At 40.4% G+C, this 18,987-nt stretch overlaps 1 protein-coding gene across 2 annotated transcripts in view; it reads left to right on the forward strand.

Annotated features, from left to right (window-relative positions):
- LOC136886370 (aminopeptidase N) overlaps positions 1 to 18,987 on the forward strand; it is a 323,565-nt gene that overhangs the window by 93,268 nt on the left and 211,310 nt on the right. The window contains exon 1 of one of the 2 annotated variants that reach the window (XM_068231042.1): positions 11,435 to 11,551. The exons of the other annotated variant lie outside the window; for it this stretch is intronic. The gene's annotated coding sequence lies outside the window, so the exon portion shown is untranslated. Of the gene's footprint in view, positions 1 to 11,434; positions 11,552 to 18,987 lie in introns of those variants that run through there. 2 annotated transcript variants of the gene reach the window in all.

Raw genomic sequence — 18,987 nt, forward strand, 5'->3', positions numbered from 1 at the left:
GATTCTGAGACGTTTATCAACTGGTTAATGGTCAGTGAAGTATTGGTCTACTTCCGCAAGAAATCCCTTTGGAGTTGTGTGAACGTTAAATCCGAATTTCTTGGGTTCGTCGTTTGCCATCCGTAGACAATTATAAATCGGAAGCCGGCCAATTTCGTGTGGGGTCGAACTAAAACCTTGCGGAAGACGTGTCGGAATAGAATCACTCATTTGCGATGACTCACCCATTACTCCTGGGTCTAGACTATCGGCTGGAATTTCAGGTTCACGGCTTTTTGCTTCTTGAGAATTGATTTCATCACTGCTTCCCCCTTAATTTCTTGAAGCTCTTCTAGGAGTTCTTGAATCAGTTCTTCATGGATGTCCGTCTTAATGCTGGCTTTATGAGCCTTCTGACTCCACTTGTCAGTCTGCGTGGTTAACTCCTGCAAATGACCTCGAATTTCTTGTTGCTTTCCTCCAATGTCCATACTAACGTCCTCTTTTATCTGTTCCATTTTCCTGTCGATTAGGGCGTGCACCGCCTCGAACTTAGCTTCATTATTCTCCGCGGCCTGTACTAACCGTCCCTCGATATCCTCAGATTTAATCGTTAGTTCTCTAAGGTGAGCCTGGCTACTGCTTGGACCTCGAGACTCTCAACTTTACCCTCCTGGGTTGTCATCTTCTCTTCGATCACTCCCATTCGGTCTGTTAAGCGAGTTTCCACCTGTTCCAATTGTGTGACTACGGACTCTATTTTCTCCGTTAACTTAGTGTGGTGTGTGTCCAAAAGTTCTTTGTATTCTGCGGCCTGGGTCTTACAAAATGCTTTCTGCTAGTCTAGACGTCTAGTGAGATGCCCTACTTGCGCAGTATGCTGATCGAGACGCTTGTCAAATTTGTCATATTGTTCCTTATTATCTCTCTCTAATTGATCAAAACGCTCCGTATTATCTCTAATTGAGCTGATCGAGACGCTCGTCTGATTTATTAAATCGTTCCTTAGTGTCATTATTTGACTGGTCTTGCCCATGGAAACGCTCCTCAAAACATCCCTTCGAAAGTTCCGCCTGCTTTTCACTTTGGACCATCATCTGGTCCTTTTGTTCGGCCATCAACTTGGCCATCATCTCCCTCACTGCTTCCAGATCCATAACAACACTATTTGAGAAATCGGTACACCCAAAATCAAGCAAGATTACACTGTCTCAACACCACGACTCAAATTTCTATATTTAGGCGTGCTTTCTTCGAAAATTAAAATCACAATCAATTTAAATCAGCTTCATTCAAAATAGGTGTGTCACGCTTCCTAATAATTATTAGCGACTCTCTCAGTATATCTATAACATATCTGTCATTAACATTCCGATATATTCATTAGAGAATTTACTTTAGCCCTTCATGAATTAAAAATGCCGGAAGTCTCGCGATCTCCAATGGGCTCGATATTTACGTTTACCAGGAACATGGTATATTTAATAAACATTGGATGTCGTCAGATTTGAGATTGGCAGGATGCTTTAGCAGACAATTACCGTCCCTAAACTGGCAACATTGCAGTACTCATCATACAAAACTTAAGAGTGTCGGGATGAGGATTCCCCTCTTAACCGCGATGTCTAACTCATTAACAGTGGGACACGTCCCTGAAAATACCAAGGTTTTCTACAAATGTAACACCTTTAGCCGAGACCCGTAACTGGTAAAATTTGAAGAATTCTTCCCAGTCACTTTCTCCTCAGTATTGAGAGAACCACTTTGTCGTCTCTCCGGAATTTCACAATTTCGTAGTTTTCTCGGGTCCGCTATAACTTTGAGTGATTGTCGTGTACATTTCCATTTAAACTGGATACAGAACCTTTCCGTTCTTATCCACACTATATGACGTAAATTTACGCTACTTCTGTCACTCATCTGGATATCATTACGTGTGAGATAATCTGTGGTTGTGGCTTAAGCACACCATCCGACACATTCATCTGTCATAAGTACTATACTCACACGTCATTATTCCCTATATCTATATTTCGTCGCCATAATACCTATCTGTGTCGGTGCGACGTAAAGCCACGAGCAAAAAATATATCTGTACTCATCTTTTATAACAAAATAATAATATTCGAAATAAAATTCAATATTTCCATCCGCTTGATTTCAACCATACCAATTCGGTAATACTACTTTACTTTGGGTATTCCCATTTACACTAGCGGTATTCAAATTCAAGCCTTATAATCTGGCTACATATTTGTGAAACAAATGTAACGTCATCAATTGGTCATATATGCAAATGCTGCAAATGCCCCTAACGTTACGAGCGTCAAAAATGCACCGTAACGTGGGGAGAAAAATGGCCACAAACATTAATATCGCCAAACGATATTTGGGCGCCAATTAATGCACCTGTCCCGGGCTCAACAGAGTGCTGAATATAAAATTTAATTCCACAAATATCATGCTGGATGGAAATCTTTTGAATGATGAATTTCGGAGATCAAACCCGGGCCTCGAAGTCCCATCCTCCCTACTTTCAACTGGCACAACGGCTACGGGTCAATGGTTCTGTTCGGTAAAGTGGGCACTTAATCTAAATATATTGAAAATAGGGTGCTATAATAAGAGGAATACGCTACTCTACTAAATGATAAGAATGGATTGTTCCAAATTCAAAATCACAATTTTAATTACTGATGCCATATTATTGGCTACGTGGCAATTATAAACACTGAAATTTATCATACGTTTAATGCCATTAAATGTCCTTTATCAGTCTTTGTCACTTCTGAGTCTCATTCTCACATTCTAAAATTGACTCATTAACACTGCACATATACATTTCAATTATTAATCAATAGGTATCTGTACCTTTATCTAAATATTGGTACCCGTGTGCATCCACTGTATTATTAGATGACAACACAAATATTATATGAAAAGAATGGCATTTTCGTAAGAAAAACAATAATATTTTATAGTGCCGCTGTGTTATGACATTTTATGAAATACAATTCTGCGCATTTATCCCATCCTGAAAATCATGCCGTCGCTTGTTAATATAATCTACATTGTCACATTAATTATACATCGCAATATCGAATATACGCATTTCTTCGGGGTAATAACTTATACTAAAATTTTACAAAGCGGACACACGACGTTGGTATCCTGTAAATCTCCATAAATCACCATACACTCATGTAATACATAAATATGAGCACATATAAAACGAAACAATAACCTGTAAATACATAAACACAACCTAGAATACACACACTTTAATGCTTTCTGAAACTGTGACCCCTTTCATATCTCCTGGTATCAATCCAAGGACATCGATACCAATCGGGTATCGAACCACACTAGCTTGACTTCGAGGTGCTATCTGAAAATTCATACCACGGTCTTATTTGAATATAAAATTGGAGGAGTATGCGTCACCTATCGGATCATGAAACGTACATGGTAACAAATTATTGACAAGTGAATATTCAATACAGTGTGTAACGGGAAAAACATCTTATGTGATTTTTGCGAGTGGTTGACCGACCTTAAAAGGACCAGCCTCTAGGGCCTGGCACTTCCCCTCTTGTCATTCATTCTGAAGGCCATAAATCTCTCTCTCCGAGAACAGCATATGCTTTTCGCCAGCTGAGCAAACACTTTCACCTTCGCCCAGGTACAAAATACGTAATTCTTAATTCAATTATATAGTATTCTCCTGTCATATTGATCATTTATCGTTACCTTTAAATATAATTTCGTTTCAAGGCCTCAGTCATATTCAGTGTTGATTCACTTCATCATTATTATTATTGTTATTATTATATAATTCTTAATCTGTCATCTTAAACATTTTTACATATACGGTTTCACCCTTCATTATCACACGCGTGTACCTCGAATCCGCGTTATTTACAAATTGAGAATATCCTAATCGATAGGTATTTCACTTGACGTAACACTCACTCGCGTAGGTATATGAGGTCAGTTCGCACCTCGAATCATCCTTCCCCTTTGAGTTAACAGCATCCTTAAGACTAAAAGGAAAAAATGACTGTGCATGAATTAAAGTTGTGAAGCATCTAAATAATCTACATTTGAAAAATTGAGGAGATCCATATCATCTGATTGAAATTGGAATGGATTATGAAGTCCACTGAATGATCTAAATCCACCCTTACGAATGTTTCACACAAACATAACATTCTATAGGGCCTTATATACTACTTCATGCAAAATTCTACGGAATAACTTTGTGATTAACCAATAATCACAGAAGACAAAACGAATCAAATTAATAAAGAAACTTTACCCCATTGAAACGCGCATGTTGTGACACCTACTCGTAGTAACAAACATCAAAGTGCATGCTGAAAAATTCTATTTACAAAGTTAAGTTTTATATATTAATGCGACACGTCTGATTTTTCATGCTTAGAAATATCATGGAGTGCACTTATCATTTGCTGTGTGTAACCTGCTGTCGTTTGAGGGTACCCCTATGGACTTAGTTCTCGGAAATCCCAGGTTAATCTCCTTCGGGGTCGAATCCATGGTATCTTGATCTGCAATCTCCTACTGTTGGAAGTTCTGCGTTGTATCCAACAGCAATTTCGCAGGCACACAGGCGCGTTCTTGTAGCGTTGAATCCTGGGTTCGACGAGCACTCACATACAGTACATGCGAACAAATTAGGAATTGGTTATTTGAAGCACTGTTTATATGTCTTCGAGTAACATGACATTGATAGACCCACTCATAGACTCGAATGGACTACCCAAGTAGCGGTTACTGTCCCTAAAGTTCGCTTCTCGATTCCCGTTCGTTATAGAGCGAAATACTTATTGACTTTATTTGTTCCCACGTGAGCGTCACTGGTCATTTATGGAGCACTTCCTGGCTAGTCTAACAACATGTACTGATTAGGCTGATTGTCTCCTACAACTGCACATACCTTAATCACAGTACAATAATTACGCACTCGAGGTGACGTGGAATCATACGCAATAGCGCCCCAAACCATGATGCCGCGTTGTCTAGCGGTAGGGCGCTCCACAGTTACTGCCGGATTTGACCTTCCTCCACGCCGACGCCACACTCGTCTGCGGTGACTATCACTGACAGAACAGAAGCGTGACTCATCGGAGAACACGACGTTCCGCCATTCCCTCATCCAAGTCGCTCTAGCCCGGCACCATGCCAGGCGTGCACGTCTATGCTGTGGAGTCAATGGTAGTCTTCTGAGCGGACGCCGGGAGAGCGGCCGATGACCTTAGATATTAGGCCCTTTAAACAACAAACATCATCATCATCATCATCATCATCATCATCATCATCATCATCGGTACTCTATAGTCAATAACTCACTACGTAGTGTGACGATTTTTTTTATATTACCCGTTCATTTGAAACATATTCATGTTAGCCGACACTAATATTGCTTGTCAGCATTCCATTAATGTATACTGGGATTCGTATTTCTTATATTCACACACCACAACTATCATTTCACACAAGGAAAACGTAACTGTACTATGAACGTGTATCGGACTGACGTGCAAAGTCTCCACTACATGGTATGGCTCTATACAAATCGGTTAGCCGCGACAAACTACATTTTGTGCGTATTCCCGCTAATAATTTTATTGATAAGTAAAGAAAATAAAAGAAAGATTTATCTGATACGACAACAGGGCTTTTACAAATTGCTTTTTTAAATAATTAAAATAAGTCCTAGTTTCAGCCACCTAAAAAGGAATAATAATGTAATGTTTTCTCCACAAATTGGGGCGAGGATGACCGCACCCCATCGCCCCCCTAATCGCCGTTACTGCATTTATAAAGATCGGAATGCGACAAGAAATGCCTGGCGTGAATTTACTTAGAAATGAAACCAGATTTTGATCTAATTTAAGATTAAGAAAAAAATTTGTTTGGTAAGTGTATTTTCAGTATATTATATGTAGTGTATATTATTACATAATACAGATTCACAAATATATACTTATGATATAATTTCACAGTTTAATGTTCAGCCACAAACTACTAATATTAAGAAATCATCCTATTATTAAAATGACTCTCTTGTATGACTAGCATCAAGACATGCACTGAGCTCCCCACGGCAAGAAAACCGTACGGCAAGAAAAAACCCGTTGTAGTGTGAAAGCAACATCTCCACGGCAAAGAGCCGTACGGTTCTTTTGCCGTACGGTCGGAACCGTGTAGTGTGAAAGGAGCCTTAAGGTCTGACCCACCAACGCGGGACGCGGGAACAGGAGCGGGAGCGATCCTGTCGCGAACTATTATGAGTACAGCGGGATGAATCCATTTTCACCGGAGTGTCACTACATGGCGGGATTGCAGCGGACCATTTTCAGTTCGCTGCATGCAGCGTTTTCCCGCGTCCCGAGTTCATTGCAAACAATCACAATGGCGACTGAACTGTTCATAGAGTGCATTAAGAAACATCCAATGCTTTACGACATGACTAATGAAGATCATAAGAATGTAGGGAAGTGTAAGGTATGTTGTGCAATGAAATAGGAAATGAACTGCATATACCTGGTAAATATCAGTTCCTTATTTATCACTGTCTGTTTGTGTCTTTTCTGCACACATTTCTCCGCTCGTAAACATCCAGATACATGTAAGATATATGCTAAAACTATCTATACACTGTTGTTGTGCATGCCAAACAACTCCATAAATATCTCACTATCAGTGAAAGTTACAGCGGGTGCTCGTCGTGCATATTGTCAACATTTTCTAAGGCTTCGAGTTCTGATTCCAGTGGATCTAAATCTTCGTAATATGCTGAATTTTCTGACAGGTAGTTGTGTAGAATGAAAGTTGTTCTATCGATAAGGTTAGTTGTGTACACATTAACATCATGGGTCTGTAATAAATTACTCGGCATGCATGACAGGTCCGCCGGTTGAATACCAGTCCCTCTTATACAATCCACCCCCAAACGAATAAAACTAACCATTATATTCAAAACAACAACACAGAAACGTAACAGAAACGCTTCGTCGCCGATTATGAAATAGAACGCAGGGACATGCTGTCCACGAACATTTTTGTCTTTCGGAACACCAAGACCACCCGCTTCTCACCGTTGTCCAATTACAGAGTCCTGCAAAATACCGCCACCACTGTTTTTTCCGTACACTCCGATATCCACACATAGGAACTTGTAATCTGGACTAATAATTGATAAAAGCATAATAGAGAATTTATTCAGGTAACAAAAATAATTTGATACACTGTTCCTCCATTTTATAGTAACGTGCTTTCCATCGATAATACCAATACAGCTTGAGAACTGAAACATTCTCTACTATCCTTAAGCTGATTCTACCCATGTTTCGGTAAATGGTTCTGGCGTGTATATTCCTTGCATTCTGTCACAAATAGCTTGACAATCATCTCGCACAATAGTACCAACTGTTGTCAATTCGACGCGGAAACCGTGACCAATTTTAGAATAGGAATCTCCAGTAGCCATAAATCTGAAGGAAAATACGTGCAGTAGAGTCTCGGAAATCCGAGGCTCCGTTAAATCCGAGGTTTATTTCAATTTTTCTTATCCAGATTTAAAATGATTTTTCTACACCACTTCATTCCCTGCTTATTCCCGATATATCATCGTACTATGGCTCCCCTCTGCTGAGATCACGCGCGTTTGTTTTCGTGCCTGAAACTAAAACATTTTTGAGAAGGAAGAGTCTGCCTATTAAAGCAGTTTCATTGACGGACAGCCTAGGGTCACAGAAATAACCCCAGAAATAACTGGGATAAACTAAATAAAGTAGTAGTAATTAATAATAATGAAAATCCACAGCCTGTTTCCAGTCATTCGACCGAGTCAGGAATGGAATTAATGAAGCCCCATCTCTTGCGGCGAGGATAGGAATTGTGCCGACTGCCGAAGCCTGTCGCACTCCTCTGGGGCAATGATTAGTGAATGACATATGAAATGATATTGGAGAGTGTTGCTGGAATGAAATGTAACAGGGAAAACCGGAGTACCCGAAGAAAAACCTGTCCCGCCTCCGCTTTGTCCAGCACAAATCTCACATGGGGTGACCAGGATTTGAACCACGGAACCCAGTGGTAAGAGGCCGGCGCGCTGCCGCCTGAGCCACGGAGGCTCCACAATAATTCATAATTATAATAATTATTAATAATATGAATTAATCATCCTCAGCAACTGCTAGAAGCAGAATCACTTCCTCATCAGACGCTACTGTTTCCCGCTGCGGTGTGAAAACAAGGACGAACTTTGCAGTGACCGCGGGATTGTAAGTTTCGCTCCCGCTCCCGCTTTCCGCGTCCCGCGTTAGTGGTTTTTTTTTTTTTTTTTTTTTTTTTTTTGCTACTTGCTTTATGTCGCACCGACACAGATAGGTCTGATGGCGACGATGGGAGAGGAAAGGCCTAGGAAGAGGAAGGAAGCGGCCGTGGCCTTAATTAGGGTACAGCTCCGGCATTTGCCTGGTGTGAAAATGGGAAACCAAGGAAAACCATCTTCAGGGCTGCCGACAGTGGGGCTCGAACCCACTATCTCCCGATTACTGGATACTGGCCGCACTTAAGCGACTGCAGCTATCGAGCTCGGTCCGCGTTAGTGTGTGCAGACCTTTAATGAGATAGATGAAATGGATGACGTGATCTTTGATAGCAGGGAGGGAGAGGGTGAAACCCAGTGCTGGCATATATCCTACTCCTGTCGAATAAATCCAAGGGGTTTGCTCAAGGATTTATGTCGCCATCCGACGGACGAATCACCATCAACAGTGTCATGTGCCCCCACTCCATATGAGCACCGCGGAGGTTTGGAATTTAATCTAGGGGTTGTGGGCGCCCAATCTAGTGATTAGAAATTTTATACCACCACCTCCCCTACCCTGCCGGCCAACGGAACTCGAAACGGCCAACCACGGTGGCAGGCCTTAACGATCTTGGCCACCAGGTGAGATAATCATATTAAATACATATAAACCCGTAATTTGACCAATTGTGTCGATCAACACGTGATCAATTTGCAAATGAATTCGAAATCTTGTGAGCATGTGTCTGGTCAACAATAAGTACACTCGCTGACTGGTTCATCTGTGCAGATATCATGTGTGCTTGCTTGGAATAACTAGCCACATTTGATCTAACGAAAACACAGGCTGATAGAACATGTCTTGAGACATTCAGGAGGCCTATACGTAGGCCTACAGTATATCAATGAAGGGAAGTGTGTTGGGTAAGAATGGTATGGGGAAGGTCAAGGAATTTAGAGTACATGGACATTACATTAGTTATGTCGTGATGAAAAGGTTAGCACAGAACTGGGTTGAACTGAGAACTGCATCAAACCAATCTGTGGAGTGCTGACTCAAGTTGCAAAACTCTTTGTTTATCATTCTTTACACGTAGTCAAGTTACTATGTATGATTTGTGTGTAAGAAATGATTTCCTCAAGATTATGTTTATTTCTGACCATAGAAATGGTCGCTAAATATTTAATGATCTGATATTCTACGTTGTTTGATTGAATATGCGGTAGGCCTAAACACAATTTTAATTAATCTATATTTCAGCAGAAATCATCAGCTTCCTATAATAAACAAATATGTTCTCCTCTGATTTATGAGGAAGTAGGTATGTGTTTTTATTTTGATAGGGATACACAAAATACTTCACTCCTGAAGCGAATGTGTAAAACATGTGTTACATTGTCACTGTCACAGGGCAGATTACCATACAGGTTTCGCGTATAAAGAACACGGGCAGATGCATACATTTTTTGTAAAAATTTCAAACTAGCCACTGAAATTAAGAAAATAAATCAGACGAACGTTACCTCCGAAATTCTTTGTAAAAGTGTTTGTTTCTAATCAGATCCAAAGAAATCCACAAGTAGTACTAACAAACAAGTGATACATGCAGTGCATGAGGGGTCCTGACCTGCAAAGAAACTGCTGCCAAACCAGACCCAGTAAAGATACTGGAGTGCTATATGACTAACGTGACATCCTCAAGCGTGTTGCTTGCCTTTCTTAACCGGGTCTTCTGCCTTTCGTGTCAAGCAGCTCCTCAATTGGTCTGACGAAGATGAGTAAACCCTTCTCCAGCTCTCAGACTAGGATTGTAATAAGACACGAGTCGGGAATTGATCCAGGGGCCTTCGGGTAAGAGAGAGGCACGCTAACCCTACAACACGTGGCCTACAACACACAACTCGTTCTGCAGACAAAATGCATAGCAAAGCGCGGGATAATCATTTAAAATGTTCACATTCTTTCGTGACAGTAATAGACTTAGATAGTTATATTTAATTATGTCGGGGTATTAGGACTTGTTAAGCGACTGCAGGGGCCAATGCAGGAGTGGGAGGTAAAGGCTTCCGGTATCCGGAACTAACGGAGTTAGAGTGGCCGCCTTTATCTCCAGTTATTGACCCGTTATACATTTTTTATGAAGGCTGAGTGAACCTGAAGGCCTACTTGCCAGAAATGGAAATTTCGTTTTCAAGATTGTTGACCTCCTGACGGAGAATCGAACCACCGTCCTCCCGAATGAACGGTGCACGTCTCTACCGCTTAGGCCAGGCAACCCCTCTCTAATAACCTGCGGTGTATTTTAAACTCACAAAACTCACAAACAACAAATCACCTTCTTTTTTCTTTTTCATTAGTTCTACGTCGCACCGACACAAAAAGTTCTTATGGCGACGATTGGATAAGAAAGGGCTAGAAGCGGAAAGGAATCAGCTTTGGCCTTCATTGGGGTACAGCCCCCTGGTGTGAAAACGGGAAACCACAGAAAACTATCTTCAAGGCTGCCGACAATGGGGTTCGAACCCGCTATTTCCTGAATTTCTTCTTCCCCATTACCCGGGGTCCGTACTTTGAATGGATTTTGCCCAGTTTTACGACCGGATGCCTTTCCTCTCACCAACCCTACGTGGAGGAATATATTCACTGTTGCGTGTTTCTATGGTGGTTTGTTGAGTGTATATATAGACTATATATATATTTGAAGACGTATAGTTATTAATACGAACATTAACAGCCAGCCCCCGAGGTACAGGAATTACCTAGACAAGATTAAAATCCCCGGCCCGGCCAGGAATCAAAACCGTTGTCCTTTGGGCTGAAGGTTATTACGCTGACCAGCCAAAGCGTTGAACCCTATCCCTACAACAACGGACTTCGTAAATCTGTAATGATATATTGCCACATGCGATTAATGTGATGGAGTATTTCAACTTAGTTTGAGGCACTAGAACTGATTTCAGTCTGCCTTTCAATGCAGATTAACGCCCGATAAGTTCGTAAAAGTACTCCTGTCCAAGTTACACGACTCAAGTGTTACCCCCTCTCCAATCACCTGCCGCACGACCCCCTCTACACCTCCGTCTTCCTGGTACCGCTGCCCTTCGCGAGCTGTGGTCAGACCTCAGTACCTGTGTGTGATATGTGACGTTATCTGTGCACCGGCGAAGCAGGATCGTGTGCTCCCGTGGTCAATTACTGAACTCCCTCTGTCGCAGGAAGACAAGTTTCAGGTAGGTTTATGATAAAATACTTATTCAACATAGGCTGTATCTATTTGAGTTTCATTTTCATTAAATTCTATTTTTTTCAATCATTCTTCTTGAAACACTACGTATTTTTTAACTACATTATTTTAACCCAAATATTAGCTAATCTTATTTCCAGTTCGTGAAATGTATCATGGATACGTTTTGCCTTGTAAACGTGTCAGCAAGCTATCGCGTATTTCATACCGTGTGATTGCCGCCAGGTTTACCTTTCGTCATTGTTACGCCAGATTGGTAAGTGCCGACTCGACTCACCTGATTAGTGAATTATTTTTGTTGACTAGGAAGTTGAAAGTAAGTCGTTCAGTTTTAAGCTTCAGCGGAAAACAGAAACAGTTATGTATGGAAAGTAACATCAGAGGCCTGTTCCGAGATGTTTCGACCTGTCACTGAGTGGAGAAGTGGTGTGGAATTAGTAGATGAATAAACTTGCGTGGAGCTTTTAAATGTAGGAACGACCACACTATGAAGATAACGTTGGAATTCAAGAGGGAAAATTGGGGCAAATATTAATTTATAGGAAGAGGAATTAGAGAACGGAATGATTTATCGTGGGAAATGTTCGATAAATGTCCAAGTTCTTTGAAGTCATTTAAGAAAAGAAGAAGACTAGCTAAACAATTGACAGGGAATCTGTTACCTCGACGATAGATCTACATGCAGATTAATAATGACTAATTAATTAATTAATTGCTCAATTGATTAGTTGATTGATCAGTTCTGAAGTTACCCACTCTGGCAATATGTTCTGGTGCAACCTTTGTCAGATCCCGAGATATCTCACTATGTTATGTGAGTCCCCAGTTCATAGACTGGTTTGATGCTTCTTGTAATGCCACCCAATCCAACACTAATATTTTCATTTCCCTGCAACTATTGCATTCTACATCTACTCTAAACTGCTTGTCAAATTTACGCCTTAACCCTCCTCTTCCATTATCGTACGCTCATTACTTCCCTCAAAAGCTGAACAAGTCTGGATGTTTCAAGATATGTCCCATCAATTCATTTATTACTTTGGTTTCGCCATATCACCTACTCGATTCAGTATCTCATTTATTACTTTGGTTTCGCCACATCACCTACTCGATTCAGTATCTCTTCATCTGTGCTCTAATTTACCCATGCTACCTTCAGCATTTTTATTACACCCTCATTTCAAAAACATCTATTATTTTTCTTTCTGAGTCAGCTATTGTTAAAATACAATTGTCACGTTGGTAGCATTGTTATTACTTCCACAGACATGAAGAAAGCCACTATTTACGTTAGAAAATAGATTTCTCAAAGAAAGAAGCCAACCTTAGATTATTATTATTATTATTATTATTATTATTATTATTATTATTATTATTATTATTATTATTATTATTATTATTAGATGCTTACGGCTATTAGAAACCACAATAAGTAAAATTTACACTTTTTATAAGCTTTCTTTGTAGCCCAGTGTCTTTGCGTCCTCTCTCTGACAGCCTGTCTCCTTTTTTGCTGTCCATCTGTTCTTCTTCACGAAAGCCCTTGAAGTTATTGATATGGTGTCGGTACTTGGTTCTGTTAACAATGTCTTCACGATTTAGTCCAACTTTTTTCAGATTCTCCCTAACCTCACATGTGTTGGGTCTACTATCGAGTATGGTAAAATATTCTTAGTCTACCGCTTGTCTTCCTTTCTAAATAAGTGGCCATAAAGATAGTATTATTATTATTATTATTATTATTATTATTATTATGCTATTGGTTTTACGTCACACCGACTCAGATAGGTCATGTTCTGACGATGGGATACTACGGGGTTAGGAATAGGAAGGAAGCGACCACGGTTTTTATTAAAGTAAAGATGCAAAAATGCTAGGATCCACGGATAATATGAAGGAAAGTAGGAAGACATGAGATTAAGAGGTTGGCACATAGACTTAGCACCCGGGATCCACGGAGAGAATCAGTGATAAAAAGTAAGGTTATCCGGAGCACGCCATTACAAATTCAAACTGCACGGTTTTTCTTATTTTTACCAACTGTAGCACCCCTGAAGCCGCACATGTCTTCATCACAGCTCACAGCTGGCCCTAGCCGGCCAATAGCAACCTAGAAAATGTTCGATTTTCCCAGATTTTTCTCAGTTACAATTCTTCTATATAAGTAAGGATATTTCTAGGGATGGTTTGATGGCTCCCTGGCAACCATTAACGAAGGATCTCTCATCTACGTTACTTCAGGTACTATCGTTTAGTGTCTTCCTTCCTATCATTTTTTGCCCGCGATTGATGAACGGAAGCACTACCGGTTTATTTTATTTATTTACTATTTTTTACCTACTGGTCCTCTGTCTTTCTAATATTCTTCGGCCTATCCGTGGACCTTAGTTGGTGAGTCTACCGTATGTGCCAAACTGTTGGTCTTCTGTCTTCCTACTTTCCTTGGTCCTATCCTTGGATCCCAGACAGTGCGTCTGTTTCCCCACTTCTTGGTCTTCTGTCTTCCTGCTTTTCTTCGTCCTGTCCTTGGATCCAGGAGGTGGGTCTGTATTCCCACCGGTTAGTCTTCCTATTCCTTCGTTCTATCCATGGATCCTAGATGGTGGGTCTGTATGCCCATCTGTTGGTCTGCTGTTTTCCTACATTCTTTTGTCCTGTGCGTGGATCCAAAGTTGTGGAACTGTCCTACTGAAATATCTGTCTGTCCCATCTTCATTTCAGACTGTTTGCTGCAATAGTGGAGATCTCTTTACATATAAAATAAGAGTTTTGTCTGTACATTGCTCAGAATTAGAAAATAATGGTATTTCTGTATTAGTCGTGTCCACAGTAACAAGGAAATGAAATTTTTTATTTTTCCGTAATTTCTGTCTGTCTGTGTATAAATTTATGTATGTATGTATGTATGTATGTATGTATGTATGTATGTATGTATGTATGTATGTATGCGCATCACAAGAAAACGGCTGAAGAGAATTTAATGGAAATCGGTAAGTAAAGTCGGGGGATAACCCACTACAATACAGGCTATAAATCATTTTATTCACGCTGAGCGTAATGGTAGTTTAGGGGAAGGCCTGACATTTAATTCTCAAATATTAATGTTATTAATGGTCCCGTCGATAAATACTACATAACTAAAGATATATTAAAGTTATACATTTATACTATACCGGCTATGATAACACAGATATTCATGAATTTGTATTTTTGTTGCTAAATTCTTATCAACGCCGAGCCACGAGAAAATGGTTAACAGTCTTTAATGAAAATCAGTATATAGAGTCGGGGAATAAGAAACTACAATATAAGCTATAAACGATTTTATTCACCCTGGATGAAATTGTAGTTTAGGGGAAAGCATCTAAAATTTCATTTTTAAATACATATGTTATTGGTCCTATCGAAAATTACTACATAACAGAAGTTAGAGAGAATATAATTTCCGATCATTTATGTTTTGTTCAGTTTTACCGTACCGATTATGATAAGAGTGGTATATCAAAGGCGGAAGAAAACTAAATGTGAACGCCTACAATGTCGAAAGCGCATAACATTGATCAACAATAACATTACATTGACCATTGTTTGTTGTGATTTTCTTTGTCTCTTATGCTGCCACTCAACTCTGATAGATGGGATTACTGCTGCGTATCGAGTATTACAGCCTGACTGAATATTGTCGGGAAATAGCTGGGGAGCTAGAGAAATCTTTCTTCTTTAGAATGCCATTCCTATGGTTCATACATTTACTGATACTGCTGGTACGTAACACACTGGTTCATCATAGTATTCCAGCTATTCGACCCTTACTCTGACGCGCTGTTATGAATGGGCAGTGTGCACATTTAAGGCAGAGGCTCACTTAGTAGTAGTACTATGACCTGGTCTAAAATTACAATTTAGGTTTATTCGAAATTATAGCACCACAGTTCACTGAATAACTCAAAATTCAACCATGAAAAGAGCCTTTTCTTAAGAAAAGCTTTCTCCTTTTCACTTTTATTAAGTTCTACAGTCATTTTATTCCAAATTAACAGTGAAGAGATGCTTGGAGGAAAAATTTGCCTCCAAGTCAGATAGATTATCCACCGCCAGTGTAGTGAATTGAGATTTTCCGACTCATCGGGTACTCCTAGGAAACAGATTAGTAACAGGGCATAGTTTTTGCCCCGGGACTCTCCACTATTCGACCCCTCTCCCCCTCCTAAAAAAAAGACCAAGAGTGTTCACCTATCACGGCTGTCTGCGGCTTGGTCATTCCAGCTCTGGAACTTTGGATTGTTAGATGGGCAGCGTAGTACTGTTCGTTAAAAGTGAGAAAATGGGTGGTTTTTCGTTTGATCGAGTATTTCATATGAAAGCATTGCTTTTAATCGCGCCATTCCTACTGACGTCATTGAAATGACCTATGTTCATTTCGGTTAGGGAAACTACTAAGACAGTCTTTCTGAGGATGCAAAAAGGCAGGTGGAGAGTGAGTGTCTGCCATTATAATGAAAACTCCTCAGCCTGATTGTGACTGATGGTAGGCAAGTGGGCGTACCATTACAATGACAATTCCCTCACCCAGCCTTCGACTTCCCCGTCGCGTTTCTAGGGTAACGAGAGCTATGCAATTTAATAATACAATGTTGCTCACAACGTGTACACTACCTAACCTACAATTCTGTATACAGTGTAGAATTCCGTAGCGAGCACGGAAACATCAGCTAGTTCAAACGTTATCATCTGCATTTTCGTTGATCCATTTTATTTGTGACACATGCAATATGGATAACTTGAGGTGGCACACGTTTTCATTTCACATTCACCATTATTAGCGGGTCATAAATAAGGTTCTATACTCATACTCATTGTCACAAAATATACTGGTTTTCTAATAAGGAATGTTGTAAGTACATAAGTTTCATGACCAGTGATAAATTGGAATAACATCTTCCAGGCTGTAGAGCCGTGCAACATTCTCAGCGATAAGCGATAAGCTATCCGTGGTTGAAATTTGTTTCCGTATCGCTAAGGTGATAACATTGTTTCGGTTCAGAAAGAAATGCCTGGGAGAATGAGTTTCTTCACACCATGGCTATAAATTGGAATGTGAGTTGGCTACTACAAGACATCTAGTTCAATCTGAAATTGCATCTGCTTACTTCTGCTAGGGTTCTCACTTCTTTCGTATCCACTCCTAGTCAACTAATAATAATAATAATAATAATAATAATAATAATAATAATAATAATAATAATAATAATAATAATAATAATAAGGGATCGCAAGTTGAAGACCTACAAATGGCCAAAAAAGGACCTATCAGAAGACCTCAAAATAACAAAAAATCTAAAACTGACAACAGCAAGCAAAGTAAAGTCACCTCCGTACAGGCCATGATGGCCCTTGGAGGAGTGGAAGGTAAAGGCTTCCACCATTGTTAACCTCGGCACGTGATGGGGTAGAGTGGTTAGCTGTACGTCCGGCCACCTTTGCCCCCAGGAATTAACCTGGTACTCATTTTTGGTGTAGGCTGACTGAACCTCAGGGCCATATACACCTCCGGAAGTTGAAATCTTGTTTCTTGAATTTTACGACTTCCTGACGGGGATTCGAAACCATGTCCTTCCGGGCGAACCGAGCACGCCTTTACCGCCTCGGCCAGGCAGCCCCTAAAACTGACAATAGAACTTAAAAATGCGATCGAAATTCTTTCATAATTTTAGTTTTAATTGCATACTTAATTAAGGAATATAATGTTTAAAAATGCAAAATTCTGTTGGTATGCAACATTCTGTGCAAAAATAATACATCTTCTTTCAGAGAGTATATATTTTCAGATTGACACAATTTAAAAAAGGAGTTCCATGTTTGTTAAAAAAGTACTTGCAGAATTTAGAATGACATATTTTTTCCACCTAGAATGAAGTCAGTGAACCCGCAATGGACATCTTGGAGAAATAAACTGAAATTAGTATAACTGAAATCATATTTGGTTTAACTACACCAGGGTCACAGAAACCTTACCTGAGTTATCTCCAGGTTCTTAGGTGTAAAGCATCGTCGATTTTCAGACAGTACTTTGCGAAACGTTGAGATACTTCCCGCCACTTTGACGGGTGTTAAGGGTTCATACTTGAATCAAGTAAGATCTCCCTCTTCAAATAAATTCACATCAAAATGTTCCCGTTTCAATATTTCACTTATCTTGCACATAATTTGATACCTATGGCTTTTGCCAAACACCACTTCCATTTTTCATTTCATATTCATTTCATTTTCTCTCTTATCTGGTATAGTACTAGAGGAAGGGCATTTAAGAGGTCCGACTCGTTGGCTGAATGGTCAGCGTACTGGCCTTCGGTTCAGAAAGTCCCAGGTTCGATTCCCGGCTCGGGGACTAGGTGTATGTGTTCGTCCCAACACTCTCCTCATCATATTCAGATGTCCGCCTCGTTGGGTGAACGGTCAGCGTACTGGCCTTCGGTTCAGAGGGTCTCGGGTTCGATTCCCGGCCGGGTCGGGGATTTTAACCTTAATTGGTTAATTCCAATGGCACGGGGGCTGGGTGTATGTGTTGTCTTCATCATCATTTCATCCTCATCACGACGCGCAGGTCGCCTACGGGAGTCAGCTCGAAAGACCTGCACCTGGTGAGCCGAACATGTCTTCGGACACTCCCGGCACTAAAAGCCATACGCCATTTCATCATATTCAGACAACATACCACACTACCAACCACTACAGGAACACGCAATAGTGATTACATCCCACCATATAGGGTTGGCGTCAGGAAGGGCATCTAGCCGTAAAACAGGGCCAAATCCACACATACGACGCAGTTCGCAACCGCGACCCCACAGATGTGGGAAAAGCGGTAGGAGAAGAAGAATAAGAAGAATACAGTTATTTAAGAGGTAAAGGATGATTAGAATTGAGAGTGATCAGTAAAAATAAAGTCGAAGAAGGTGAAGTTACAAAAAAAAGCCGTTAAGACCTAAAAATGGCTAAAAAGGACAAATAAGCCAAAAATGCCGAAAAAGGACAAGTAAAACCCACCATTTTTTGACCTCGTCTTCGGGCACTCGAGAAAAAAAAAGATTTTTCCTCAACTTCCGAGCCCTAATACTACTACTAATAATAATAGTTATTTGCTTTACATCCCACTAAGACGCTGAGGTGCCGAAATGTAGTTCCGCAATACTTCTTTTACGTGTCAATAAATCTACCGACACGAGGCTGACGTATCTCAGCACCTTCAAATACCACCAGACTGAGCCAGGATCGAGTCTGCCAAGTTGGGGTGAGAAGGTCAGCGCTTCAACCGTCTGCGCCACTCAGCCCGGCGAGTCAAATCATACTCTGATCCGAACGCTCTTAGGTTTACGAGATGCCTTTCAGGATCGTTTCCTTTACTTTCTCGATATTTTCCTT

The sequence above is a fragment of the Anabrus simplex genome, chromosome 1 (assembly GCF_040414725.1).
Source record: "Anabrus simplex isolate iqAnaSimp1 chromosome 1, ASM4041472v1, whole genome shotgun sequence".
NCBI lineage: Eukaryota > Metazoa > Arthropoda > Insecta > Orthoptera > Tettigoniidae > Anabrus > Anabrus simplex.